At 41.8% G+C, this 26,967-nt stretch overlaps 12 non-coding genes across 12 annotated transcripts; all 12 read right to left on the bottom strand.

Annotated features, from left to right (window-relative positions):
• Positions 1-79: 79 nt before the first annotated feature.
• TRNAV-CAC (transfer RNA valine (anticodon CAC)) lies at positions 80-152 on the bottom strand. Its single transcript has one exon. It is a non-coding gene; the product is annotated as a tRNA-Val (tRNA).
• A 272-nt stretch (positions 153-424) lies between these two features.
• TRNAP-UGG (transfer RNA proline (anticodon UGG)) lies at positions 425-496 on the bottom strand. The gene has a single exon. It is a non-coding gene; the product is annotated as a tRNA-Pro (tRNA).
• A 4,723-nt stretch (positions 497-5,219) lies between these two features.
• TRNAP-UGG (transfer RNA proline (anticodon UGG)) lies at positions 5,220-5,291 on the bottom strand. The gene has a single exon. It is a non-coding gene; the product is annotated as a tRNA-Pro (tRNA).
• Positions 5,292-7,271: 1,980 nt separating this feature from the next.
• TRNAV-CAC (transfer RNA valine (anticodon CAC)) lies at positions 7,272-7,344 on the bottom strand. Its single transcript has one exon. It is a non-coding gene; the product is annotated as a tRNA-Val (tRNA).
• A 272-nt stretch (positions 7,345-7,616) lies between these two features.
• TRNAP-UGG (transfer RNA proline (anticodon UGG)) lies at positions 7,617-7,688 on the bottom strand. The gene has a single exon. It is a non-coding gene; the product is annotated as a tRNA-Pro (tRNA).
• A 4,377-nt stretch (positions 7,689-12,065) lies between these two features.
• TRNAV-CAC (transfer RNA valine (anticodon CAC)) lies at positions 12,066-12,138 on the bottom strand. Its single transcript has one exon. It is a non-coding gene; the product is annotated as a tRNA-Val (tRNA).
• Positions 12,139-12,410: 272 nt separating this feature from the next.
• Positions 12,411-12,482, bottom strand: TRNAP-UGG (transfer RNA proline (anticodon UGG)). Its single transcript has one exon. It is a non-coding gene; the product is annotated as a tRNA-Pro (tRNA).
• Positions 12,483-17,204: 4,722 nt separating this feature from the next.
• On the bottom strand, positions 17,205-17,276 carry TRNAP-UGG (transfer RNA proline (anticodon UGG)). The gene has a single exon. It is a non-coding gene; the product is annotated as a tRNA-Pro (tRNA).
• A 1,980-nt stretch (positions 17,277-19,256) lies between these two features.
• Positions 19,257-19,329, bottom strand: TRNAV-CAC (transfer RNA valine (anticodon CAC)). The gene has a single exon. It is a non-coding gene; the product is annotated as a tRNA-Val (tRNA).
• Positions 19,330-19,601: 272 nt separating this feature from the next.
• TRNAP-UGG (transfer RNA proline (anticodon UGG)) lies at positions 19,602-19,673 on the bottom strand. Its single transcript has one exon. It is a non-coding gene; the product is annotated as a tRNA-Pro (tRNA).
• A 4,722-nt stretch (positions 19,674-24,395) lies between these two features.
• On the bottom strand, positions 24,396-24,467 carry TRNAP-UGG (transfer RNA proline (anticodon UGG)). Its single transcript has one exon. It is a non-coding gene; the product is annotated as a tRNA-Pro (tRNA).
• Positions 24,468-26,448: 1,981 nt separating this feature from the next.
• Positions 26,449-26,521, bottom strand: TRNAV-CAC (transfer RNA valine (anticodon CAC)). Its single transcript has one exon. It is a non-coding gene; the product is annotated as a tRNA-Val (tRNA).
• Positions 26,522-26,967: the final 446 nt, after the last annotated feature.

The raw sequence follows: 26,967 nt of genomic DNA, 5'->3' as shown, positions 1-26,967 counted from the left end.
ATGAAATAATCTTCAGGGCTTGGACAATTCCATGGCAAAACGGCACCTATCAACATTGTAGCCAACACAATATAACAACTGTTTCTGCCCGGTTTCGAACCGGGGACCTTTCGCGTGTGAGGCAAACGTGATAACCACTACACTACAGAAACAGATACCTACAGTTGATTTTTCTGTAATGAAACTGCTCCGAACTGGCTATTCCATGGGCCTCTGGCTTTAGATTTCTTTCATGCAACCTGCCCGACATCCCTAGCTGAACGCTCGTACATGCCATGCAAGACCAGATGTTTGGTATTAGCTCAGACTGGGCAGGGCTGAAGCATGAGACTCTAGCAAAGAATTATCCAATACTGCAAAGAAAAAATTGATGTTGGTTTTGAAACGCAAACTTCAAAACAACGTGAAAAGAGTACCAAGAAAAGGGCTCGTCCGGGATTTGAACCCGGGACCTCTCGCACCCAAAGCGAGAATCATACCCCTAGACCAACGAGCCCTCAAAATCCTCTTACCTCTCAAAAGCTAATACCGGCTCTAAGCCCGCAATGAAGATCATGCTGGTATCTTTATGATGCTTGGTCTGTGAATACGCATGAAAGTCAGTCTCAACTTACCCTTTCTCAAACGATAGCACTATCATTTACAAGTGTCTCCTTTTATTCCGTCCCAGCTTTGGACACGTCTTACAGGAAGTCAGCCCTTATTTATATATTTCTGCAGTGGCTGAAGCTTAATGAGAAAGAGTAACAAGTTGTTCATAACAACATAAGAAACACATTGTGCATTTTCTCTCAAATACTCCTTCACTTTGTGCCAAAAGAAATACCAAGGTGAATACCTAGGCCACAGATTCAAGCTAAAGATCTTCCTGCTGAATGCAAGGCGCAATAAAAACTGCATATCGCTGGACTAAAGCATTCCTTGCATAGCCTCTAACATCATAACATAACTGAGCTGCTAGCAGCAAGCTAACCAATACCTTTCTGAAATGAGAATGACATGTGCTTATCTGCTCAATCAGTGCTCAATCAGGCTCGATCAGGCGAGATTTAGAAAAGGTGGAAAGGGTCCAAGTGGATGCCCCTTCCTTTTTAGGGTGGGTCCTGCTGACTATCATAGGATTGCTTGTAAAAGTGGCCAGGGTCAGAGGAAAAGCTGCCAACACTTCTTAGCGTTCTCTATAGATGCAGCCATTTTCTGTGACTGTAATTTCGGCCTTTTCCCAGAAGTCTCTATTCTGCCTATGCAAATTAACAAAAGCAGTGCTTATTCCTCACTTGCTCAAATGTCCTTCCTGTCCAGAAAGCTCTGATTAAGCATGCTTATTTTCTTTTTCTGGGATATTTTAAATTGTTTCGCTGTCCAGTCTGTGGCAGTAGAAAGCTGCTTATGATGCCAGGTTTTGATGAATCCCCAAGGTACAAGTACAGAGGAATATATCAGTCTCTAGGATATGGAACTTTTAGCTAACACATCACAATATGTGATGCTTGCCAAGAAAACACTACATTCTGGAGCGCTGATGATCAGAACATTCTGCTCCTGAAGGATAGAAAAGACAGCTTGATTGAAATAAAGTCTGTTTATATTGACGCTCTCTCTCTCCCTATATATACATACATGCGTACACACACACACACAGGTATGTCATGCATTTCTTCAGATTTGTTTCAACCATTTACCATTTATTGGAGAATCCCTACTTTTCAAGTGACTGCAAATGAAGTCATCTCTGGCACTTTTTGTGCAAAGTAAGAGACACACATGACACCTTTTTATAAAAGTCATCGGTTTCTTTGTTACTGTGTACTTTCAAAGCATGGGGCTTTCACACGTCAGGTAAACCTGATTACCACTACACAACAAAAGCAGATGCAGCTTTCTTATCTATGTCGTGATAGAACAGTTGTGAATTGAGTAGAAGAAGGGCCCTGATGTGATACTTATTACATGCAGCCTGTAAGATAGTCAAACATGCAGGCTAGGAAGGAAGATGCAAATATCAATGTATTAGAAAAACACCTAAAGGCGAGTGATATGCTTTCATTCATGCAATGGCTAGGAAAAATCGCCATACTGTTGCAAACATTCTTACACCACCAACTGGAAATAAATGATTCTGACATTAAACGTAAAGGTGACAATGCATTTGTATCATCACCTTGAGAAGGATCATCTTGGAATTGAGCCGAGGGCCTCTGCACTCAAAGCCAGAAACACTCCACTAAAATAAGATTCCTGTTGGTGCCAACAATTCTCCATGTTAATGCTTGTTCTAGGTGAGCAGTGAACCGATTGCAGGGCTCTTTTGAAAGCAAGGTCTGAGAACCAACAGATACATCCACACGCCGATTACTTTAGTGTTTTGAGAGAATTCCCTTTCTTGGAACGAGATTGCATGAAATAATCTTCAGGGCTTGGACAATTCCATGGCAAAACAGCACCTATCAACATTGTAGCCAACACAATATAACAACTGTTTCTGCCCGGTTTCAAACCGGGGACCTTTCGCGTGTGAGGCAAACGTGATAACCACTACACTACAGAAACAGATACCTACAGTTGATTTTTCTGTAATGAAACTGCTCCGAACTGGCTATTCCATGGGCCTCTGGCTTTAGATTTCTTTCATGCAACCTGCCCGACATCCCTAGCTGAACGCTCGTACATGCCATGCAAGACCAGATGTTTGGTATTAGCTCAGACTGGGCAGGGCTGAAGCATGAGACTCTAGCAAAGAATTATCCACTACTGCAAAGAAAAAATTGATGTTGGTTTTGAAACGCAAACTTCAAAACAACTTGAAAAGAGTACCAAGAAAAGGGCTCGTCCGGGATTTGAACCCGGGACCTCTCGCACCCAAAGTGAGAATCATACCCCTAGACCAACGAGCCCTCAAAATCCTCTTACCTCTCAAAAGCTAATACCGGCTCTAAGCCCGCAATGAAGATCATGCTGGTATCTTTATGATGCTTGGTCTGTGAATACGCATGAAAGTCAGTCTCAACTTACCCTTTCTCAAACGATAGCACTATCATTTACAAGTGTCTCCTTTTATTCCGTCCCAGCTTTGGACACGTCTTACAGGAAGTCAGCCCTTATTTATATATTTCTGCAGTGGCTGAAGCTTAATGAGAAAGAGTAACAAGTTGTTCATAACAACATAAGAAACACATTGTGCATTTTCTCTCAAATACTCCTTCACTTTGTGCCAAAAGAAATACCAAGGTGAATACCTAGGCCACAGATTCAAGCTAAAGATCTTCCTGCTGAATGCAAGGCGCAATAAAAACTGCATATCGCTGGACTAAAGCATTCCTTGCATAGCCTCTAACATCATAACATAACTGAGCTGCTAGCAGCAAGCTAACCAATACCTTTCTGAAATGAGAATGACATGTGCTTATCTGCTCAATCAGTGCTCAATCAGGCTCGATCAGGCGAGATTTAGAAAAGGTGGAAAGGGTCCAAGTGGATGCCCCTTCCTTTTTAGGGTGGGTCCTGCTGACTATCATAGGATTGCTTGTAAAAGTGGCCAGGGTCAGAGGAAAAGCTGCCAACACTTCTTAGCGTTCTCTATAGATGCAGCCATTTTCTGTGACTGTAATTTCGGCCTTTTCCCAGAAGTCTCTATTCTGCCTATGCAAATTAACAAAAGCAGTGCTTATTCCTCACTTGCTCAAATGTCCTTCCTGTCCAGAAAGCTCTGATTAAGCATGCTTATTTTCTTTTTCTGGGATATTTTAAATTGTTTCGCTGTCCAGTCTGTGGCAGTAGAAAGCTGCTTATGATGCCAGGTTTTGATGAATCCCCAAGGTACAAGTACAGAGGAATATATCAGTCTCTAGGATATGGAACTTTTAGCTAACACATCACAATATGTGATGCTTGCCAAGAAAACACTACATTCTGGAGCGCTGATGATCAGAACATTCTGCTCCTGAAGGATAGAAAAGACAGCTTGATTGAAATAAAGTCTGTTTATATTGACGCTCTCTCTCTCCCTATATATACATACATGCGTACACACACACACACAGGTATGTCATGCATTTCTTCAGATTTGTTTCAACCATTTACCATTTATTGGAGAATCCCTACTTTTCAAGTGACTGCAAATGAAGTCATCTCTGGCACTTTTTGTGCAAAGTAAGAGACACACATGACACCTTTTTATAAAAGTCATCGGTTTCTTTGTTACTGTGTACTTTCAAAGCATGGGGCTTTCACACGTCAGGTAAACCTGATTACCACTACACAACAAAAGCAGATGCAGCTTTCTTATCTATGTCGTGATAGAACAGTTGTGAATTGAGTAGAAGAAGGGCCCTGATGTGATACTTATTACATGCAGCCTGTAAGATAGTCAAACATGCAGGCTAGGAAGGAAGATGCAAATATCAATGTATTAGAAAAACACCTAAAGGCGAGTGATATGCTTTCATTCATGCATGGCTAGGAAAAATCGCCATACTGTTGCAAACATTCTTACACCACCAACTGGAAATAAATGATTCTGACATTAAACGTAAAGGTGACAATGCATTTGTATCATCACCTTGAGAAGGATCATCTTGGAATTGAGCCGAGGGCCTCTGCACTCAAAGCCAGAAACACTCCACTAAAATAAGATTCCTGTTGGTGCCAACAATTCTCCATGTTAATGCTTGTTCTAGGTGAGCAGTGAACCGATTGCAGGGCTCTTTTGAAAGCAAGGTCTGAGAACCAACAGATACATCCACACGCCGATTACTTTAGTGTTTTGAGAGAATTCCCTTTCTTGGAACGAGATTGCATGAAATAATCTTCAGGGCTTGGACAATTCCATGGCAAAACGGCACCTATCAACATTGTAGCCAACACAATATAACAACTGTTTCTGCCCGGTTTCAAACCGGGGACCTTTCGCGTGTGAGGCAAACGTGATAACCACTACACTACAGAAACAGATACCTACAGTTGATTTTTCTGTAATGAAACTGCTCCGAACTGGCTATTCCATGGGCCTCTGGCTTTAGATTTCTTTCATGCAACCTGCCCGACATCCCTAGCTGAACGCTCGTACATGCCATGCAAGACCAGATGTTTGGTATTAGCTCAGACTGGGCAGGGCTGAAGCATGAGACTCTAGCAAAGAATTATCCACTACTGCAAAGAAAAAATTGATGTTGGTTTTGAAACGCAAACTTCAAAACAACTTGAAAAGAGTACCAAGAAAAGGGCTCGTCCGGGATTTGAACCCGGGACCTCTCGCACCCAAAGCGAGAATCATACCCCTAGACCAACGAGCCCTCAAAATCCTCTTACCTCTCAAAAGCTAATACCGGCTCTAAGCCCGCAATGAAGATCATGCTGGTATCTTTATGATGCTTGGTCTGTGAATACGCATGAAAGTCAGTCTCAACTTACCCTTTCTCAAACGATAGCACTATCATTTACAAGTGTCTCCTTTTATTCCGTCCCAGCTTTGGACACGTCTTACAGGAAGTCAGCCCTTATTTATATATTTCTGCAGTGGCTGAAGCTTAATGAGAAAGAGTAACAAGTTGTTCATAACAACATAAGAAACACATTGTGCATTTTCTCTCAAATACTCCTTCACTTTGTGCCAAAAGAAATACCAAGGTGAATACCTAGGCCACAGATTCAAGCTAAAGATCTTCCTGCTGAATGCAAGGCGCAATAAAAACTGCATATCGCTGGACTAAAGCATTCCTTGCATAGCCTCTAACATCATAACATAACTGAGCTGCTAGCAGCAAGCTAACCAATACCTTTCTGAAATGAGAATGACATGTGCTTATCTGCTCAATCAGTGCTCAATTTAGCTCGATCAGGCGAGATTTAGAAAAGGTGGAAAGGGTCCAAGTGGATGCCCCTTCCTTTTTAGGGTAGGTCCTGCTGACTATCATAGGATTGCTTGTAAAAGTGGCCAGGGTCAGAGGAAAAGCTGCCAACACTTCTTAGCGTTCTCTATAGATGCAGCCATTTTCTGTGACTGTAATTTCGGCCTTTTCCCAGAAGTCTCTATTCTGCCTATGCAAATTAACAAAAGCAGTGCTTATTCCTCACTTGCTCAAATGTCCTTCCTGTCCAGAAAGCTCTGATTAAGCATGCTTATTTTCTTTTTCTGGGATATTTTAAATTGTTTCGCTGTCCAGTCTGTGGCAGTAGAAAGCTGCTTATGATGCCAGGTTTTGATGAATCCCCAAGGTACAAGTACAGAGGAATATATCAGTCTCTAGGATATGGAACTTTTAGCTAACACATCACAATATGTGATGCTTGCCAAGAAAACACTACATTCTGGAGCGCTGATGATCAGAACATTCTGCTCCTGAAGGATAGAAAAGACAGCTTGATTGAAATAAAGTCTGTTTATATTGACGCTCTCTCTCTCCCTATATATACATACATGCGTACACACACACACACAGGTATGTCATGCATTTCTTCAGATTTGTTTCAACCATTTACCATTTATTGGAGAATCCCTACTTTTCAAGTGACTGCAAATGAAGTCATCTCTGGCACTTTTTGTGCAAAGTAAGAGACACACATGACACCTTTTTATAAAAGTCATCGGTTTCTTTGTTACTGTGTACTTTCAAAGCATGGGGCTTTCACACGTCAGGTAAACCTGATTACCACTACACAACAAAAGCAGATGCAGCTTTCTTATCTATGTCGTGATAGAACAGTTGTGAATTGAGTAGAAGAAGGGCCCTGATGTGATACTTATTACATGCAGCCTGTAAGATAGTCAAACATGCAGGCTAGGAAGGAAGATGCAAATATCAATGTATTAGAAAAACACCTAAAGGCGAGTGATATGCTTTCATTCATGCATGGCTAGGAAAAATCGCCATACTGTTGCAAACATTCTTACACCACCAACTGGAAATAAATGATTCTGACATTAAACGTAAAGGTGACAATGCATTTGTATCATCACCTTGAGAAAGATCATCTTGGAATTGAGCCGAGGGCCTCTACACTCAAAGCCAGAAACACTCCACTAAAATAAGATTCCTGTTGGTGCCAACAATTCTCCATGTTAATGCTTGTTCTAGGTGAGCAGTGAACCGATTGCAGGGCTCTTTTGAAAGCAAGGTCTGAGAACCAACAGATACATCCACACGCCGATTACTTTAGTGTTTTGAGAGAATTCCCTTTCTTGGAACGAGATTGCATGAAATAATCTTCAGGGCTTGGACAATTCCATGGCAAAACGGCACCTATCAACATTGTAGCCAACACAATATAACAACTGTTTCTGCCCGGTTTCGAACCGGGGACCTTTCGCGTGTGAGGCAAACGTGATAACCACTACACTACAGAAACAGATACCTACAGTTGATTTTTCTGTAATGAAACTGCTCCGAACTGGCTATTCCATGGGCCTCTGGCTTTAGATTTCTTTCATGCAACCTGCCCGACATCCCTAGCTGAACGCTCGTACATGCCATGCAAGACCAGATGTTTGGTATTAGCTCAGACTGGGCAGGGCTGAAGCATGAGACTCTAGCAAAGAATTATCCAATACTGCAAAGAAAAAATTGATGTTGGTTTTGAAACGCAAACTTCAAAACAACGTGAAAAGAGTACCAAGAAAAGGGCTCGTCCGGGATTTGAACCCGGGACCTCTCGCACCCAAAGCGAGAATCATACCCCTAGACCAACGAGCCCTCAAAATCCTCTTACCTCTCAAAAGCTAATACCGGCTCTAAGCCCGCAATGAAGATCATGCTGGTATCTTTATGATGCTTGGTCTGTGAATACGCATGAAAGTCAGTCTCAACTTACCCTTTCTCAAACGATAGCACTATCATTTACAAGTGTCTCCTTTTATTCCGTCCCAGCTTTGGACACGTCTTACAGGAAGTCAGCCCTTATTTATATATTTCTGCAGTGGCTGAAGCTTAATGAGAAAGAGTAACAAGTTGTTCATAACAACATAAGAAACACATTGTGCATTTTCTCTCAAATACTCCTTCACTTTGTGCCAAAAGAAATACCAAGGTGAATACCTAGGCCACAGATTCAAGCTAAAGATCTTCCTGCTGAATGCAAGGCGCAATAAAAACTGCATATCGCTGGACTAAAGCATTCCTTGCATAGCCTCTAACATCATAACATAACTGAGCTGCTAGCAGCAAGCTAACCAATACCTTTCTGAAATGAGAATGACATGTGCTTATCTGCTCAATCAGTGCTCAATCAGGCTCGATCAGGCGAGATTTAGAAAAGGTGGAAAGGGTCCAAGTGGATGCCCCTTCCTTTTTAGGGTGGGTCCTGCTGACTATCATAGGATTGCTTGTAAAAGTGGCCAGGGTCAGAGGAAAAGCTGCCAACACTTCTTAGCGTTCTCTATAGATGCAGCCATTTTCTGTGACTGTAATTTCGGCCTTTTCCCAGAAGTCTCTATTCTGCCTATGCAAATTAACAAAAGCAGTGCTTATTCCTCACTTGCTCAAATGTCCTTCCTGTCCAGAAAGCTCTGATTAAGCATGCTTATTTTCTTTTTCTGGGATATTTTAAATTGTTTCGCTGTCCAGTCTGTGGCAGTAGAAAGCTGCTTATGATGCCAGGTTTTGATGAATCCCCAAGGTACAAGTACAGAGGAATATATCAGTCTCTAGGATATGGAACTTTTAGCTAACACATCACAATATGTGATGCTTGCCAAGAAAACACTACATTCTGGAGCGCTGATGATCAGAACATTCTGCTCCTGAAGGATAGAAAAGACAGCTTGATTGAAATAAAGTCTGTTTATATTGACGCTCTCTCTCTCCCTATATATACATACATGCGTACACACACACACACAGGTATGTCATGCATTTCTTCAGATTTGTTTCAACCATTTACCATTTATTGGAGAATCCCTACTTTTCAAGTGACTGCAAATGAAGTCATCTCTGGCACTTTTTGTGCAAAGTAAGAGACACACATGACACCTTTTTATAAAAGTCATCGGTTTCTTTGTTACTGTGTACTTTCAAAGCATGGGGCTTTCACACGTCAGGTAAACCTGATTACCACTACACAACAAAAGCAGATGCAGCTTTCTTATCTATGTCGTGATAGAACAGTTGTGAATTGAGTAGAAGAAGGGCCCTGATGTGATACTTATTACATGCAGCCTGTAAGATAGTCAAACATGCAGGCTAGGAAGGAAGATGCAAATATCAATGTATTAGAAAAACACCTAAAGGCGAGTGATATGCTTTCATTCATGCATGGCTAGGAAAAATCGCCATACTGTTGCAAACATTCTTACACCACCAACTGGAAATAAATGATTCTGACATTAAACGTAAAGGTGACAATGCATTTGTATCATCACCTTGAGAAGGATCATCTTGGAATTGAGCCGAGGGCCTCTGCACTCAAAGCCAGAAACACTCCACTAAAATAAGATTCCTGTTGGTGCCAACAATTCTCCATGTTAATGCTTGTTCTAGGTGAGCAGTGAACCGATTGCAGGGCTCTTTTGAAAGCAAGGTCTGAGAACCAACAGATACATCCACACGCCGATTACTTTAGTGTTTTGAGAGAATTCCCTTTCTTGGAACGAGATTGCATGAAATAATCTTCAGGGCTTGGACAATTCCATGGCAAAACGGCACCTATCAACATTGTAGCCAACACAATATAACAACTGTTTCTGCCCGGTTTCAAACCGGGGACCTTTCGCGTGTGAGGCAAACGTGATAACCACTACACTACAGAAACAGATACCTACAGTTGATTTTTCTGTAATGAAACTGCTCCGAACTGGCTATTCCATGGGCCTCTGGCTTTAGATTTCTTTCATGCAACCTGCCCGACATCCCTAGCTGAACGCTCGTACATGCCATGCAAGACCAGATGTTTGGTATTAGCTCAGACTGGGCAGGGCTGAAGCATGAGACTCTAGCAAAGAATTATCCACTACTGCAAAGAAAAAATTGATGTTGGTTTTGAAACGCAAACTTCAAAACAACTTGAAAAGAGTACCAAGAAAAGGGCTCGTCCGGGATTTGAACCCGGGACCTCTCGCACCCAAAGTGAGAATCATACCCCTAGACCAACGAGCCCTCAAAATCCTCTTACCTCTCAAAAGCTAATACCGGCTCTAAGCCCGCAATGAAGATCATGCTGGTATCTTTATGATGCTTGGTCTGTGAATACGCATGAAAGTCAGTCTCAACTTACCCTTTCTCAAACGATAGCACTATCATTTACAAGTGTCTCCTTTTATTCCGTCCCAGCTTTGGACACGTCTTACAGGAAGTCAGCCCTTATTTATATATTTCTGCAGTGGCTGAAGCTTAATGAGAAAGAGTAACAAGTTGTTCATAACAACATAAGAAACACATTGTGCATTTTCTCTCAAATACTCCTTCACTTTGTGCCAAAAGAAATACCAAGGTGAATACCTAGGCCACAGATTCAAGCTAAAGATCTTCCTGCTGAATGCAAGGCGCAATAAAAACTGCATATCGCTGGACTAAAGCATTCCTTGCATAGCCTCTAACATCATAACATAACTGAGCTGCTAGCAGCAAGCTAACCAATACCTTTCTGAAATGAGAATGACATGTGCTTATCTGCTCAATCAGTGCTCAATTTAGCTCGATCAGGCGAGATTTAGAAAAGGTGGAAAGGGTCCAAGTGGATGCCCCTTCCTTTTTAGGGTAGGTCCTGCTGACTATCATAGGATTGCTTGTAAAAGTGGCCAGGGTCAGAGGAAAAGCTGCCAACACTTCTTAGCGTTCTCTATAGATGCAGCCATTTTCTGTGACTGTAATTTCGGCCTTTTCCCAGAAGTCTCTATTCTGCCTATGCAAATTAACAAAAGCAGTGCTTATTCCTCACTTGCTCAAATGTCCTTCCTGTCCAGAAAGCTCTGATTAAGCATGCTTATTTTCTTTTTCTGGGATATTTTAAATTGTTTCGCTGTCCAGTCTGTGGCAGTAGAAAGCTGCTTATGATGCCAGGTTTTGATGAATCCCCAAGGTACAAGTACAGAGGAATATATCAGTCTCTAGGATATGGAACTTTTAGCTAACACATCACAATATGTGATGCTTGCCAAGAAAACACTACATTCTGGAGCGCTGATGATCAGAACATTCTGCTCCTGAAGGATAGAAAAGACAGCTTGATTGAAATAAAGTCTGTTTATATTGACGCTCTCTCTCTCCCTATATATACATACATGCGTACACACACACACACAGGTATGTCATGCATTTCTTCAGATTTGTTTCAACCATTTACCATTTATTGGAGAATCCCTACTTTTCAAGTGACTGCAAATGAAGTCATCTCTGGCACTTTTTGTGCAAAGTAAGAGACACACATGACACCTTTTTATAAAAGTCATCGGTTTCTTTGTTACTGTGTACTTTCAAAGCATGGGGCTTTCACACGTCAGGTAAACCTGATTACCACTACACAACAAAAGCAGATGCAGCTTTCTTATCTATGTCGTGATAGAACAGTTGTGAATTGAGTAGAAGAAGGGCCCTGATGTGATACTTATTACATGCAGCCTGTAAGATAGTCAAACATGCAGGCTAGGAAGGAAGATGCAAATATCAATGTATTAGAAAAACACCTAAAGGCGAGTGATATGCTTTCATTCATGCATGGCTAGGAAAAATCGCCATACTGTTGCAAACATTCTTACACCACCAACTGGAAATAAATGATTCTGACATTAAACGTAAAGGTGACAATGCATTTGTATCATCACCTTGAGAAAGATCATCTTGGAATTGAGCCGAGGGCCTCTACACTCAAAGCCAGAAACACTCCACTAAAATAAGATTCCTGTTGGTGCCAACAATTCTCCATGTTAATGCTTGTTCTAGGTGAGCAGTGAACCGATTGCAGGGCTCTTTTGAAAGCAAGGTCTGAGAACCAACAGATACATCCACACGCCGATTACTTTAGTGTTTTGAGAGAATTCCCTTTCTTGGAACGAGATTGCATGAAATAATCTTCAGGGCTTGGACAATTCCATGGCAAAACGGCACCTATCAACATTGTAGCCAACACAATATAACAACTGTTTCTGCCCGGTTTCGAACCGGGGACCTTTCGCGTGTGAGGCAAACGTGATAACCACTACACTACAGAAACAGATACCTACAGTTGATTTTTCTGTAATGAAACTGCTCCGAACTGGCTATTCCATGGGCCTCTGGCTTTAGATTTCTTTCATGCAACCTGCCCGACATCCCTAGCTGAACGCTCGTACATGCCATGCAAGACCAGATGTTTGGTATTAGCTCAGACTGGGCAGGGCTGAAGCATGAGACTCTAGCAAAGAATTATCCAATACTGCAAAGAAAAAATTGATGTTGGTTTTGAAACGCAAACTTCAAAACAACGTGAAAAGAGTACCAAGAAAAGGGCTCGTCCGGGATTTGAACCCGGGACCTCTCGCACCCAAAGCGAGAATCATACCCCTAGACCAACGAGCCCTCAAAATCCTCTTACCTCTCAAAAGCTAATACCGGCTCTAAGCCCGCAATGAAGATCATGCTGGTATCTTTATGATGCTTGGTCTGTGAATACGCATGAAAGTCAGTCTCAACTTACCCTTTCTCAAACGATAGCACTATCATTTACAAGTGTCTCCTTTTATTCCGTCCCAGCTTTGGACACGTCTTACAGGAAGTCAGCCCTTATTTATATATTTCTGCAGTGGCTGAAGCTTAATGAGAAAGAGTAACAAGTTGTTCATAACAACATAAGAAACACATTGTGCATTTTCTCTCAAATACTCCTTCACTTTGTGCCAAAAGAAATACCAAGGTGAATACCTAGGCCACAGATTCAAGCTAAAGATCTTCCTGCTGAATGCAAGGCGCAATAAAAACTGCATATCGCTGGACTAAAGCATTCCTTGCATAGCCTCTAACATCATAACATAACTGAGCTGCTAGCAGCAAGCTAACCAATACCTTTCTGAAATGAGAATGACATGTGCTTATCTGCTCAATCAGTGCTCAATCAGGCTCGATCAGGCGAGATTTAGAAAAGGTGGAAAGGGTCCAAGTGGATGCCCCTTCCTTTTTAGGGTGGGTCCTGCTGACTATCATAGGATTGCTTGTAAAAGTGGCCAGGGTCAGAGGAAAAGCTGCCAACACTTCTTAGCGTTCTCTATAGATGCAGCCATTTTCTGTGACTGTAATTTCGGCCTTTTCCCAGAAGTCTCTATTCTGCCTATGCAAATTAACAAAAGCAGTGCTTATTCCTCACTTGCTCAAATGTCCTTCCTGTCCAGAAAGCTCTGATTAAGCATGCTTATTTTCTTTTTCTGGGATATTTTAAATTGTTTCGCTGTCCAGTCTGTGGCAGTAGAAAGCTGCTTATGATGCCAGGTTTTGATGAATCCCCAAGGTACAAGTACAGAGGAATATATCAGTCTCTAGGATATGGAACTTTTAGCTAACACATCACAATATGTGATGCTTGCCAAGAAAACACTACATTCTGGAGCGCTGATGATCAGAACATTCTGCTCCTGAAGGATAGAAAAGACAGCTTGATTGAAATAAAGTCTGTTTATATTGACGCTCTCTCTCTCCCTATATATACATACATGCGTACACACACACACACAGGTATGTCATGCATTTCTTCAGATTTGTTTCAACCATTTACCATTTATTGGAGAATCCCTACTTTTCAAGTGACTGCAAATGAAGTCATCTCTGGCACTTTTTGTGCAAAGTAAGAGACACACATGACACCTTTTTATAAAAGTCATCGGTTTCTTTGTTACTGTGTACTTTCAAAGCATGGGGCTTTCACACGTCAGGTAAACCTGATTACCACTACACAACAAAAGCAGATGCAGCTTTCTTATCTATGTCGTGATAGAACAGTTGTGAATTGAGTAGAAGAAGGGCCCTGATGTGATACTTATTACATGCAGCCTGTAAGATAGTCAAACATGCAGGCTAGGAAGGAAGATGCAAATATCAATGTATTAGAAAAACACCTAAAGGCGAGTGATATGCTTTCATTCATGCATGGCTAGGAAAAATCGCCATACTGTTGCAAACATTCTTACACCACCAACTGGAAATAAATGATTCTGACATTAAACGTAAAGGTGACAATGCATTTGTATCATCACCTTGAGAAGGATCATCTTGGAATTGAGCCGAGGGCCTCTGCACTCAAAGCCAGAAACACTCCACTAAAATAAGATTCCTGTTGGTGCCAACAATTCTCCATGTTAATGCTTGTTCTAGGTGAGCAGTGAACCGATTGCAGGGCTCTTTTGAAAGCAAGGTCTGAGAACCAACAGATACATCCACACGCCGATTACTTTAGTGTTTTGAGAGAATTCCCTTTCTTGGAACGAGATTGCATGAAATAATCTTCAGGGCTTGGACAATTCCATGGCAAAACGGCACCTATCAACATTGTAGCCAACACAATATAACAACTGTTTCTGCCCGGTTTCAAACCGGGGACCTTTCGCGTGTGAGGCAAACGTGATAACCACTACACTACAGAAACAGATACCTACAGTTGATTTTTCTGTAATGAAACTGCTCCGAACTGGCTATTCCATGGGCCTCTGGCTTTAGATTTCTTTCATGCAACCTGCCCGACATCCCTAGCTGAACGCTCGTACATGCCATGCAAGACCAGATGTTTGGTATTAGCTCAGACTGGGCAGGGCTGAAGCATGAGACTCTAGCAAAGAATTATCCACTACTGCAAAGAAAAAATTGATGTTGGTTTTGAAACGCAAACTTCAAAACAACTTGAAAAGAGTACCAAGAAAAGGGCTCGTCCGGGATTTGAACCCGGGACCTCTCGCACCCAAAGTGAGAATCATACCCCTAGACCAACGAGCCCTCAAAATCCTCTTACCTCTCAAAAGCTAATACCGGCTCTAAGCCCGCAATGAAGATCATGCTGGTATCTTTATGATGCTTGGTCTGTGAATACGCATGAAAGTCAGTCTCAACTTACCCTTTCTCAAACGATAGCACTATCATTTACAAGTGTCTCCTTTTATTCCGTCCCAGCTTTGGACACGTCTTACAGGAAGTCAGCCCTTATTTATATATTTCTGCAGTGGCTGAAGCTTAATGAGAAAGAGTAACAAGTTGTTCATAACAACATAAGAAACACATTGTGCATTTTCTCTCAAATACTCCTTCACTTTGTGCCAAAAGAAATACCAAGGTGAATACCTAGGCCACAGATTCAAGCTAAAGATCTTCCTGCTGAATGCAAGGCGCAATAAAAACTGCATATCGCTGGACTAAAGCATTCCTTGCATAGCCTCTAACATCATAACATAACTGAGCTGCTAGCAGCAAGCTAACCAATACCTTTCTGAAATGAGAATGACATGTGCTTATCTGCTCAATCAGTGCTCAATCAGGCTCGATCAGGCGAGATTTAGAAAAGGTGGAAAGGGTCCAAGTGGATGCCCCTTCCTTTTTAGGGTGGGTCCTGCTGACTATCATAGGATTGCTTGTAAAAGTGGCCAGGGTCAGAGGAAAAGCTGCCAACACTTCTTAGCGTTCTCTATAGATGCAGCCATTTTCTGTGACTGTAATTTCGGCCTTTTCCCAGAAGTCTCTATTCTGCCTATGCAAATTAACAAAAGCAGTGCTTATTCCTCACTTGCTCAAATGTCCTTCCTGTCCAGAAAGCTCTGATTAAGCATGCTTATTTTCTTTTTCTGGGATATTTTAAATTGTTTCGCTGTCCAGTCTGTGGCAGTAGAAAGCTGCTTATGATGCCAGGTTTTGATGAATCCCCAAGGTACAAGTACAGAGGAATATATCAGTCTCTAGGATATGGAACTTTTAGCTAACACATCACAATATGTGATGCTTGCCAAGAAAACACTACATTCTGGAGCGCTGATGATCAGAACATTCTGCTCCTGAAGGATAGAAAAGACAGCTTGATTGAAATAAAGTCTGTTTATATTGACGCTCTCTCTCTCCCTATATATACATACATGCGTACACACACACACACAGGTATGTCATGCATTTCTTCAGATTTGTTTCAACCATTTACCATTTATTGGAGAATCCCTACTTTTCAAGTGACTGCAAATGAAGTCATCTCTGGCACTTTTTGTGCAAAGTAAGAGACACACATGACACCTTTTTATAAAAGTCATCGGTTTCTTTGTTACTGTGTACTTTCAAAGCATGGGGCTTTCACACGTCAGGTAAACCTGATTACCACTACACAACAAAAGCAGATGCAGCTTTCTTATCTATGTCGTGATAGAACAGTTGTGAATTGAGTAGAAGAAGGGCCCTGATGTGATACTTATTACATGCAGCCTGTAAGATAGTCAAACATGCAGGCTAGGAAGGAAGATGCAAATATCAATGTATTAGAAAAACACCTAAAGGCGAGTGATATGCTTTCATTCATGCATGGCTAGGAAAAATCGCCATACTGTTGCAAACATTCTTACACCACCAACTGGAAATAAATGATTCTGACATTAAACGTAAAGGTGACAATGCATTTGTATCATCACCTTGAGAAGGATCATCTTGGAATTGAGCCGAGGGCCTCTGCACTCAAAGCCAGAAACACTCCACTAAAATAAGATTCCTGTTGGTGCCAACAATTCTCCATGTTAATGCTTGTTCTAGGTGAGCAGTGAACCGATTGCAGGGCTCTTTTGAAAGCAAGGTCTGAGAACCAACAGATACATCCACACGCCGATTACTTTAGTGTTTTGAGAGAATTCCCTTTCTTGGAACGAGATTGCATGAAATAATCTTCAGGGCTTGGACAATTCCATGGCAAAACGGCACCTATCAACATTGTAGCCAACACAATATAACAACTGTTTCTGCCCGGTTTCAAACCGGGGACCTTTCGCGTGTGAGGCAAACGTGATAACCACTACACTACAGAAACAGATACCTACAGTTGATTTTTCTGTAATGAAACTGCTCCGAACTGGCTATTCCATGGGCCTCTGGCTTTAGATTTCTTTCATGCAACCTGCCCGACATCCCTAGCTGAACGCTCGTACATGCCATGCAAGACCAGATGTTTGGTATTAGCTCAGACTGGGCAGGGCTGAAGCATGAGACTCTAGCAAAGAATTATCCACTACTGCAAAGAAAAAATTGATGTTGGTTTTGAAACGCAAACTTCAAAACAACTTGAAAAGAGTACCAAGAAAAGGGCTCGTCCGGGATTTGAACCCGGGACCTCTCGCACCCAAAGCGAGAATCATACCCCTAGACCAACGAGCCCTCAAAATCCTCTTACCTCTCAAAAGCTAATACCGGCTCTAAGCCCGCAATGAAGATCATGCTGGTATCTTTATGATGCTTGGTCTGTGAATACGCATGAAAGTCAGTCTCAACTTACCCTTTCTCAAACGATAGCACTATCATTTACAAGTGTCTCCTTTTATTCCGTCCCAGCTTTGGACACGTCTTACAGGAAGTCAGCCCTTATTTATATATTTCTGCAGTGGCTGAAGCTTAATGAGAAAGAGTAACAAGTTGTTCATAACAACATAAGAAACACATTGTGCATTTTCTCTCAAATACTCCTTCACTTTGTGCCAAAAGAAATACCAAGGTGAATACCTAGGCCACAGATTCAAGCTAAAGATCTTCCTGCTGAATGCAAGGCGCAATAAAAACTGCATATCGCTGGACTAAAGCATTCCTTGCATAGCCTCTAACATCATAACATAACTGAGCTGCTAGCAGCAAGCTAACCAATACCTTTCTGAAATGAGAATGACATGTGCTTATCTGCTCAATCAGTGCTCAATTTAGCTCGATCAGGCGAGATTTAGAAAAGGTGGAAAGGGTCCAAGTGGATGCCCCTTCCTTTTTAGGGTAGGTCCTGCTGACTATCATAGGATTGCTTGTAAAAGTGGCCAGGGTCAGAGGAAAAGCTGCCAACACTTCTTAGCGTTCTCTATAGATGCAGCCATTTTCTGTGACTGTAATTTCGGCCTTTTCCCAGAAGTCTCTATTCTGCCTATGCAAATTAACAAAAGCAGTGCTTATTCCTCACTTGCTCAAATGTCCTTCCTGTCCAGAAAGCTCTGATTAAGCATGCTTATTTTCTTTTTCTGGGATATTTTAAATTGTTTCGCTGTCCAGTCTGTGGCAGTAGAAAGCTGCTTATGATGCCAGGTTTTGATGAATCCCCAAGGTACAAGTACAGAGGAATATATCAGTCTCTAGGATATGGAACTTTTAGCTAACACATCACAATATGTGATGCTTGCCAAGAAAACACTACATTCTGGAGCGCTGATGATCAGAACATTCTGCTCCTGAAGGATAGAAAAGACAGCTTGATTGAAATAAAGTCTGTTTATATTGACGCTCTCTCTCTCCCTATATATACATACATGCGTACACACACACACACAGGTATGTCATGCATTTCTTCAGATTTGTTTCAACCATTTACCATTTATTGGAGAATCCCTACTTTTCAAGTGACTGCAAATGAAGTCATCTCTGGCACTTTTTGTGCAAAGTAAGAGACACACATGACACCTTTTTATAAAAGTCATCGGTTTCTTTGTTACTGTGTACTTTCAAAGCATGGGGCTTTCACACGTCAGGTAAACCTGATTACCACTACACAACAAAAGCAGATGCAGCTTTCTTATCTATGTCGTGATAGAACAGTTGTGAATTGAGTAGAAGAAGGGCCCTGATGTGATACTTATTACATGCAGCCTGTAAGATAGTCAAACATGCAGGCTAGGAAGGAAGATGCAAATATCAATGTATTAGAAAAACACCTAAAGGCGAGTGATATGCTTTCATTCATGCATGGCTAGGAAAAATCGCCATACTGTTGCAAACATTCTTACACCACCAACTGGAAATAAATGATTCTGACATTAAACGTAAAGGTGACAATGCATTTGTATCATCACCTTGAGAAAGATCATCTTGGAATTGAGCCGAGGGCCTCTACACTCAAAGCCAGAAACACTCCACTAAAATAAGATTCCTGTTGGTGCCAACAATTCTCCATGTTAATGCTTGTTCTAGGTGAGCAGTGAACCGATTGCAGGGCTCTTTTGAAAGCAAGGTCTGAGAACCAACAGATACATCCACACGCCGATTACTTTAGTGTTTTGAGAGAATTCCCTTTCTTGGAACGAGATTGCATGAAATAATCTTCAGGGCTTGGACAATTCCATGGCAAAACGGCACCTATCAACATTGTAGCCAACACAATATAACAACTGTTTCTGCCCGGTTTCGAACCGGGGACCTTTCGCGTGTGAGGCAAACGTGATAACCACTACACTACAGAAACAGATACCTACAGTTGATTTTTCTGTAATGAAACTGCTCCGAACTGGCTATTCCATGGGCCTCTGGCTTTAGATTTCTTTCATGCAACCTGCCCGACATCCCTAGCTGAACGCTCGTACATGCCATGCAAGACCAGATGTTTGGTATTAGCTCAGACTGGGCAGGGCTGAAGCATGAGACTCTAGCAAAGAATTATCCAATACTGCAAAGAAAAAATTGATGTTGGTTTTGAAACGCAAACTTCAAAACAACGTGAAAAGAGTACCAAGAAAAGGGCTCGTCCGGGATTTGAACCCGGGACCTCTCGCACCCAAAGCGAGAATCATACCCCTAGACCAACGAGCCCTCAAAATCCTCTTACCTCTCAAAAGCTAATACCGGCTCTAAGCCCGCAATGAAGATCATGCTGGTATCTTTATGATGCTTGGTCTGTGAATACGCATGAAAGTCAGTCTCAACTTACCCTTTCTCAAACGATAGCACTATCATTTACAAGTGTCTCCTTTTATTCCGTCCCAGCTTTGGACACGTCTTACAGGAAGTCAGCCCTTATTTATATATTTCTGCAGTGGCTGAAGCTTAATGAGAAAGAGTAACAAGTTGTTCATAACAACATAAGAAACACATTGTGCATTTTCTCTCAAATACTCCTTCACTTTGTGCCAAAAGAAATACCAAGGTGAATACCTAGGCCACAGATTCAAGCTAAAGATCTTCCTGCTGAATGCAAGGCGCAATAAAAACTGCATATCGCTGGACTAAAGCATTCCTTGCATAGCCTCTAACATCATAACATAACTGAGCTGCTAGCAGCAAGCTAACCAATACCTTTCTGAAATGAGAATGACATGTGCTTATCTGCTCAATCAGTGCTCAATCAGGCTCGATCAGGCGAGATTTAGAAAAGGTGGAAAGGGTCCAAGTGGATGCCCCTTCCTTTTTAGGGTGGGTCCTGCTGACTATCATAGGATTGCTTGTAAAAGTGGCCAGGGTCAGAGGAAAAGCTGCCAACACTTCTTAGCGTTCTCTATAGATGCAGCCATTTTCTGTGACTGTAATTTCGGCCTTTTCCCAGAAGTCTCTATTCTGCCTATGCAAATTAACAAAAGCAGTGCTTATTCCTCACTTGCTCAAATGTCCTTCCTGTCCAGAAAGCTCTGATTAAGCATGCTTATTTTCTTTTTCTGGGATATTTTAAATTGTTTCGCTGTCCAGTCTGTGGCAGTAGAAAGCTGCTTATGATGCCAGGTTTTGATGAATCCCCAAGGTACAAGTACAGAGGAATATATCAGTCTCTAGGATATGGAACTTTTAGCTAACACATCACAATATGTGATGCTTGCCAAGAAAACACTACATTCTGGAGCGCTGATGATCAGAACATTCTGCTCCTGAAGGATAGAAAAGACAGCTTGATTGAAATAAAGTCTGTTTATATTGACGCTCTCTCTCTCCCTATATATACATACATGCGTACACACACACACACAGGTATGTCATGCATTTCTTCAGATTTGTTTCAACCATTTACCATTTATTGGAGAATCCCTACTTTTCAAGTGACTGCAAATGAAGTCATCTCTGGCACTTTTTGTGCAAAGTAAGAGACACACATGACACCTTTTTATAAAAGTCATCGGTTTCTTTGTTACTGTGTACTTTCAAAGCATGGGGCTTTCACACGTCAGGTAAACCTGATTACCACTACACAACAAAAGCAGATGCAGCTTTCTTATCTATGTCGTGATAGAACAGTTGTGAATTGAGTAGAAGAAGGGCCCTGATGTGATACTTATTACATGCAGCCTGTAAGATAGTCAAACATGCAGGCTAGGAAGGAAGATGCAAATATCAATGTATTAGAAAAACACCTAAAGGCGAGTGATATGCTTTCATTCATGCATGGCTAGGAAAAATCGCCATACTGTTGCAAACATTCTTACACCACCAACTGGAAATAAATGATTCTGACATTAAACGTAAAGGTGACAATGCATTTGTATCATCACCTTGAGAAGGATCATCTTGGAATTGAGCCGAGGGCCTCTGCACTCAAAGCCAGAAACACTCCACTAAAATAAGATTCCTGTTGGTGCCAACAATTCTCCATGTTAATGCTTGTTCTAGGTGAGCAGTGAACCGATTGCAGGGCTCTTTTGAAAGCAAGGTCTGAGAACCAACAGATACATCCACACGCCGATTACTTTAGTGTTTTGAGAGAATTCCCTTTCTTGGAACGAGATTGCATGAAATAATCTTCAGGGCTTGGACAATTCCATGGCAAAACAGCACCTATCAACATTGTAGCCAACACAATATAACAACTGTTTCTGCCCGGTTTCAAACCGGGGACCTTTCGCGTGTGAGGCAAACGTGATAACCACTACACTACAGAAACAGATACCTACAGTTGATTTTTCTGTAATGAAACTGCTCCGAACTGGCTATTCCATGGGCCTCTGGCTTTAGATTTCTTTCATGCAACCTGCCCGACATCCCTAGCTGAACGCTCGTACATGCCATGCAAGACCAGATGTTTGGTATTAGCTCAGACTGGGCAGGGCTGAAGCATGAGACTCTAGCAAAGAATTATCCACTACTGCAAAGAAAAAATTGATGTTGGGTTTGAAACGCAAACTTCAAAACAACTTGAAAAGAGTACCAAGAAAAGGGCTCGTCCGGGATTTGAACCCGGGACCTCTCGCACCCAAAGTGAGAATCATACCCCTAGACCAACGAGCCCTCAAAATCCTCTTACCTCTCAAAAGCTAATACCGGCTCTAAGCCCGCAATGAAGATCATGCTGGTATCTTTATGATGCTTGGTCTGTGAATACGCATGAAAGTCAGTCTCAACTTACCCTTTCTCAAACGATAGCACTATCATTTACAAGTGTCTCCTTTTATTCCGTCCCAGCTTTGGACACGTCTTACAGGAAGTCAGCCCTTATTTATATATTTCTGCAGTGGCTGAAGCTTAATGAGAAAGAGTAACAAGTTGTTCATAACAACATAAGAAACACATTGTGCATTTTCTCTCAAATACTCCTTCACTTTGTGCCAAAAGAAATACCAAGGTGAATACCTAGGCCACAGATTCAAGCTAAAGATCTTCCTGCTGAATGCAAGGCGCAATAAAAACTGCATATCGCTGGACTAAAGCATTCCTTGCATAGCCTCTAACATCATAACATAACTGAGCTGCTAGCAGCAAGCTAACCAATACCTTTCTGAAATGAGAATGACATGTGCTTATCTGCTCAATCAGTGCTCAATCAGGCTCGATCAGGCGAGATTTAGAAAAGGTGGAAAGGGTCCAAGTGGATGCCCCTTCCTTTTTAGGGTGGGTCCTGCTGACTATCATAGGATTGCTTGTAAAAGTGGCCAGGGTCAGAGGAAAAGCTGCCAACACTTCTTAGCGTTCTCTATAGATGCAGCCATTTTCTGTGACTGTAATTTCGGCCTTTTCCCAGAAGTCTCTATTCTGCCTATGCAAATTAACAAAAGCAGTGCTTATTCCTCACTTGCTCAAATGTCCTTCCTGTCCAGAAAGCTCTGATTAAGCATGCTTATTTTCTTTTTCTGGGATATTTTAAATTGTTTCGCTGTCCAGTCTGTGGCAGTAGAAAGCTGCTTATGATGCCAGGTTTTGATGAATCCCCAAGGTACAAGTACAGAGGAATATATCAGTCTCTAGGATATGGAACTTTTAGCTAACACATCACAATATGTGATGCTTGCCAAGAAAACACTACATTCTGGAGCGCTGATGATCAGAACATTCTGCTCCTGAAGGATAGAAAAGACAGCTTGATTGAAATAAAGTCTGTTTATATTGACGCTCTCTCTCTCCCTATATATACATACATGCGTACACACACACACACAGGTATGTCATGCATTTCTTCAGATTTGTTTCAACCATTTACCATTTATTGGAGAATCCCTACTTTTCAAGTGACTGCAAATGAAGTCATCTCTGGCACTTTTTGTGCAAAGTAAGAGACACACATGACACCTTTTTATAAAAGTCATCGGTTTCTTTGTTACTGTGTACTTTCAAAGCATGGGGCTTTCACACGTCAGGTAAACCTGATTACCACTACACAACAAAAGCAGATGCAGCTTTCTTATCTATGTCGTGATAGAACAGTTGTGAATTGAGTAGAAGAAGGGCCCTGATGTGATACTTATTACATGCAGCCTGTAAGATAGTCAAACATGCAGGCTAGGAAGGAAGATGCAAATATCAATGTATTAGAAAAACACCTAAAGGCGAGTGATATGCTTTCATTCATGCATGGCTAGGAAAAATCGCCATACTGTTGCAAACATTCTTACACCACCAACTGGAAATAAATGATTCTGACATTAAACGTAAAGGTGACAATGCATTTGTATCATCACCTTGAGAAGGATCATCTTGGAATTGAGCCGAGGGCCTCTGCACTCAAAGCCAGAAACACTCCACTAAAATAAGATTCCTGTTGGTGCCAACAATTCTCCATGTTAATGCTTGTTCTAGGTGAGCAGTGAACCGATTGCAGGGCTCTTTTGAAAGCAAGGTCTGAGAACCAACAGATACATCCACACGCCGATTACTTTAGTGTTTTGAGAGAATTCCCTTTCTTGGAACGAGATTGCATGAAATAATCTTCAGGGCTTGGACAATTCCATGGCAAAACGGCACCTATCAACATTGTAGCCAACACAATATAACAACTGTTTCTGCCCGGTTTCAAACCGGGGACCTTTCGCGTGTGAGGCAAACGTGATAACCACTACACTACAGAAACAGATACCTACAGTTGATTTTTCTGTAATGAAACTGCTCCGAACTGGCTATTCCATGGGCCTCTGGCTTTAGATTTCTTTCATGCAACCTGCCCGACATCCCTAGCTGAACGCTCGTACATGCCATGCAAGACCAGATGTTTGGTATTAGCTCAGACTGGGCAGGGCTGAAGCATGAGACTCTAGCAAAGAATTATCCACTACTGCAAAGAAAAAATTGATGTTGGTTTTGAAACGCAAACTTCAAAACAACTTGAAAAGAGTACCAAGAAAAGGGCTCGTCCGGGATTTGAACCCGGGACCTCTCGCACCCAAAGCGAGAATCATACCCCTAGACCAACGAGCCCTCAAAATCCTCTTACCTCTCAAAAGCTAATACCGGCTCTAAGCCCGCAATGAAGATCATGCTGGTATCTTTATGATGCTTGGTCTGTGAATACGCATGAAAGTCAGTCTCAACTTACCCTTTCTCAAACGATAGCACTATCATTTACAAGTGTCTCCTTTTATTCCGTCCCAGCTTTGGACACGTCTTACAGGAAGTCAGCCCTTATTTATATATTTCTGCAGTGGCTGAAGCTTAATGAGAAAGAGTAACAAGTTGTTCATAACAACATAAGAAACACATTGTGCATTTTCTCTCAAATACTCCTTCACTTTGTGCCAAAAGAAATACCAAGGTGAATACCTAGGCCACAGATTCAAGCTAAAGATCTTTCTGCTGAATGCAAGGCGCAATAAAAACTGCATATCGCTGGACTAAAGCATTCCTTGCATAGCCTCTAACATCATAACATAACTGAGCTGCTAGCAGCAAGCTAACCAATACCTTTCTGAAATGAGAATGACATGTGCTTATCTGCTCAATCAGTGCTCAATCAGTGCTCGATCAGGCGAGATTTAGAAAAGGTGGAAAGGGTCCAAGTGGATGCCCCTTCCTTTTTAGGGTGGGTCCTGCTCACTATCATAGGATTGCTTGTAAAAGTGGCCAGGGTCAGAGGAAAAGCTGCCAACACTTCTTAGCGTTCTCTATAGATGCAGCCATTTTCTGTGACTGTAATTTCGGCCTTTTCCCAGAAGTCTCTATTCTGCCTATGCAAATTAACAAAAGCAGTGCTTATTCCTCACTTGCTCAAATGTCCTTCCTGTCCAGAAAGCTCTGATTAAGCATGCTTATTTTCTTTTTCTGGGATATTTTAAATTGTTTCGCTGTCCAGTCTGTGGCAGTAGAAAGCTGCTTATGATGCCAGGTTTTGATGAATCCCCAAGGTACAAGTACAGAGGAATATATCAGTCTCTAGGATATGGAACTTTTAGCTAACACATCACAATATGTGATGCTTGCCAAGAAAACACTACATTCTGGAGCGCTGATGATCAGAACATTCTGCTCCTGAAGGATAGAAAAGACAGCTTGATTGAAATAAAGTCTGTTTATATTGACGCTCTCTCTCTCCCTATATATACATACATGCGTACACACACACACACAGGTATGTCATGCATTTCTTCAGATTTGTTTCAACCATTTACCATTTATTGGAGAATCCCTACTTTTCAAGTGACTGCAAATGAAGTCATCTCTGGCACTTTTTGTGCAAAGTAAGAGACACACATGACACCTTTTTATAAAAGTCATCGGTTTCTTTGTTACTGTGTACTTTCAAAGCATGGGGCTTTCACACGTCAGGTAAACCTGATTACCACTACACAACAAAAGCAGATGCAGCTTTCTTATCTATGTCGTGATAGAACAGTTGTGAATTGAGTAGAAGAAGGGCCCTGATGTGATACTTATTACATGCAGCCTGTAAGATAGTCAAACATGCAGGCTAGGAAGGAAGATGCAAATATCAATGTATTAGAAAAACACCTAAAGGCGAGTGATATGCTTTCATTCATGCATGGCTAGGAAAAATCGCCATACTGTTGCAAACATTCTTACACCACCAACTGGAAATAAATGATTCTGACATTAAACGTAAAGGTGACAATGCATTTGTATCATCACCTTGAGAAGGATCATCTTGGAATTGAGCCGAGGGCCTCTACACTCAAAGCCAGAAACACTCCACTAAAATAAGATTCCTGTTGGTGCCAACAATTCTCCATGTTAATGCTTGTTCTAGGTGAGCAGTGAACCGATTGCAGGGCTCTTTTGAAAGCAAGGTCTGAGAACCAACAGATACATCCACACGCCGATTACTTTAGTGTTTTGAGAGAATTCCCTTTCTTGGAACGAGATTGCATGAAATAATCTTCAGGGCTTGGACAATTCCATGGCAAAACGGCACCTATCAACATTGTAGCCAACACAATATAACAACTGTTTCTGCCCGGTTTCGAACCGGGGACCTTTCGCGTGTGAGGCAAACGTGATAACCACTACACTACAGAAACAGATACCTACAGTTGATTTTTCTGTAATGAAACTGCTCCGAACTGGCTATTCCATGGGCCTCTGGCTTTAGATTTCTTTCATGCAACCTGCCCGACATCCCTAGCTGAACGCTCGTACATGCCATGCAAGACCAGATGTTTGGTATTAGCTCAGACTGGGCAGGGCTGAAGCATGAGACTCTAGCAAAGAATTATCCACTACTGCAAAGAAAAAATTGATGTTGGTTTTGAAACGCAAACTTCAAAACAACTTGAAAAGAGTACCAAGAAAAGGGCTCGTCCGGGATTTGAACCCGGGACCTCTCGCACCCAAAGTGAGAATCATACCCCTAGACCAACGAGCCCTCAAAATCCTCTTACCTCTCAAAAGCTAATACCGGCTCTAAGCCCGCAATGAAGATCATGCTGGTATCTTTATGATGCTTGGTCTGTGAATACGCATGAAA

The sequence above is a fragment of the Triturus cristatus genome, chromosome 8 (genome assembly GCF_964204655.1).
Source record: "Triturus cristatus chromosome 8, aTriCri1.1, whole genome shotgun sequence".
In the NCBI taxonomy this organism is placed as follows: Eukaryota; Metazoa; Chordata; class Amphibia; order Caudata; family Salamandridae; genus Triturus; species Triturus cristatus.
This window is presented reverse-complemented; position numbering and strand designations above follow the sequence as displayed.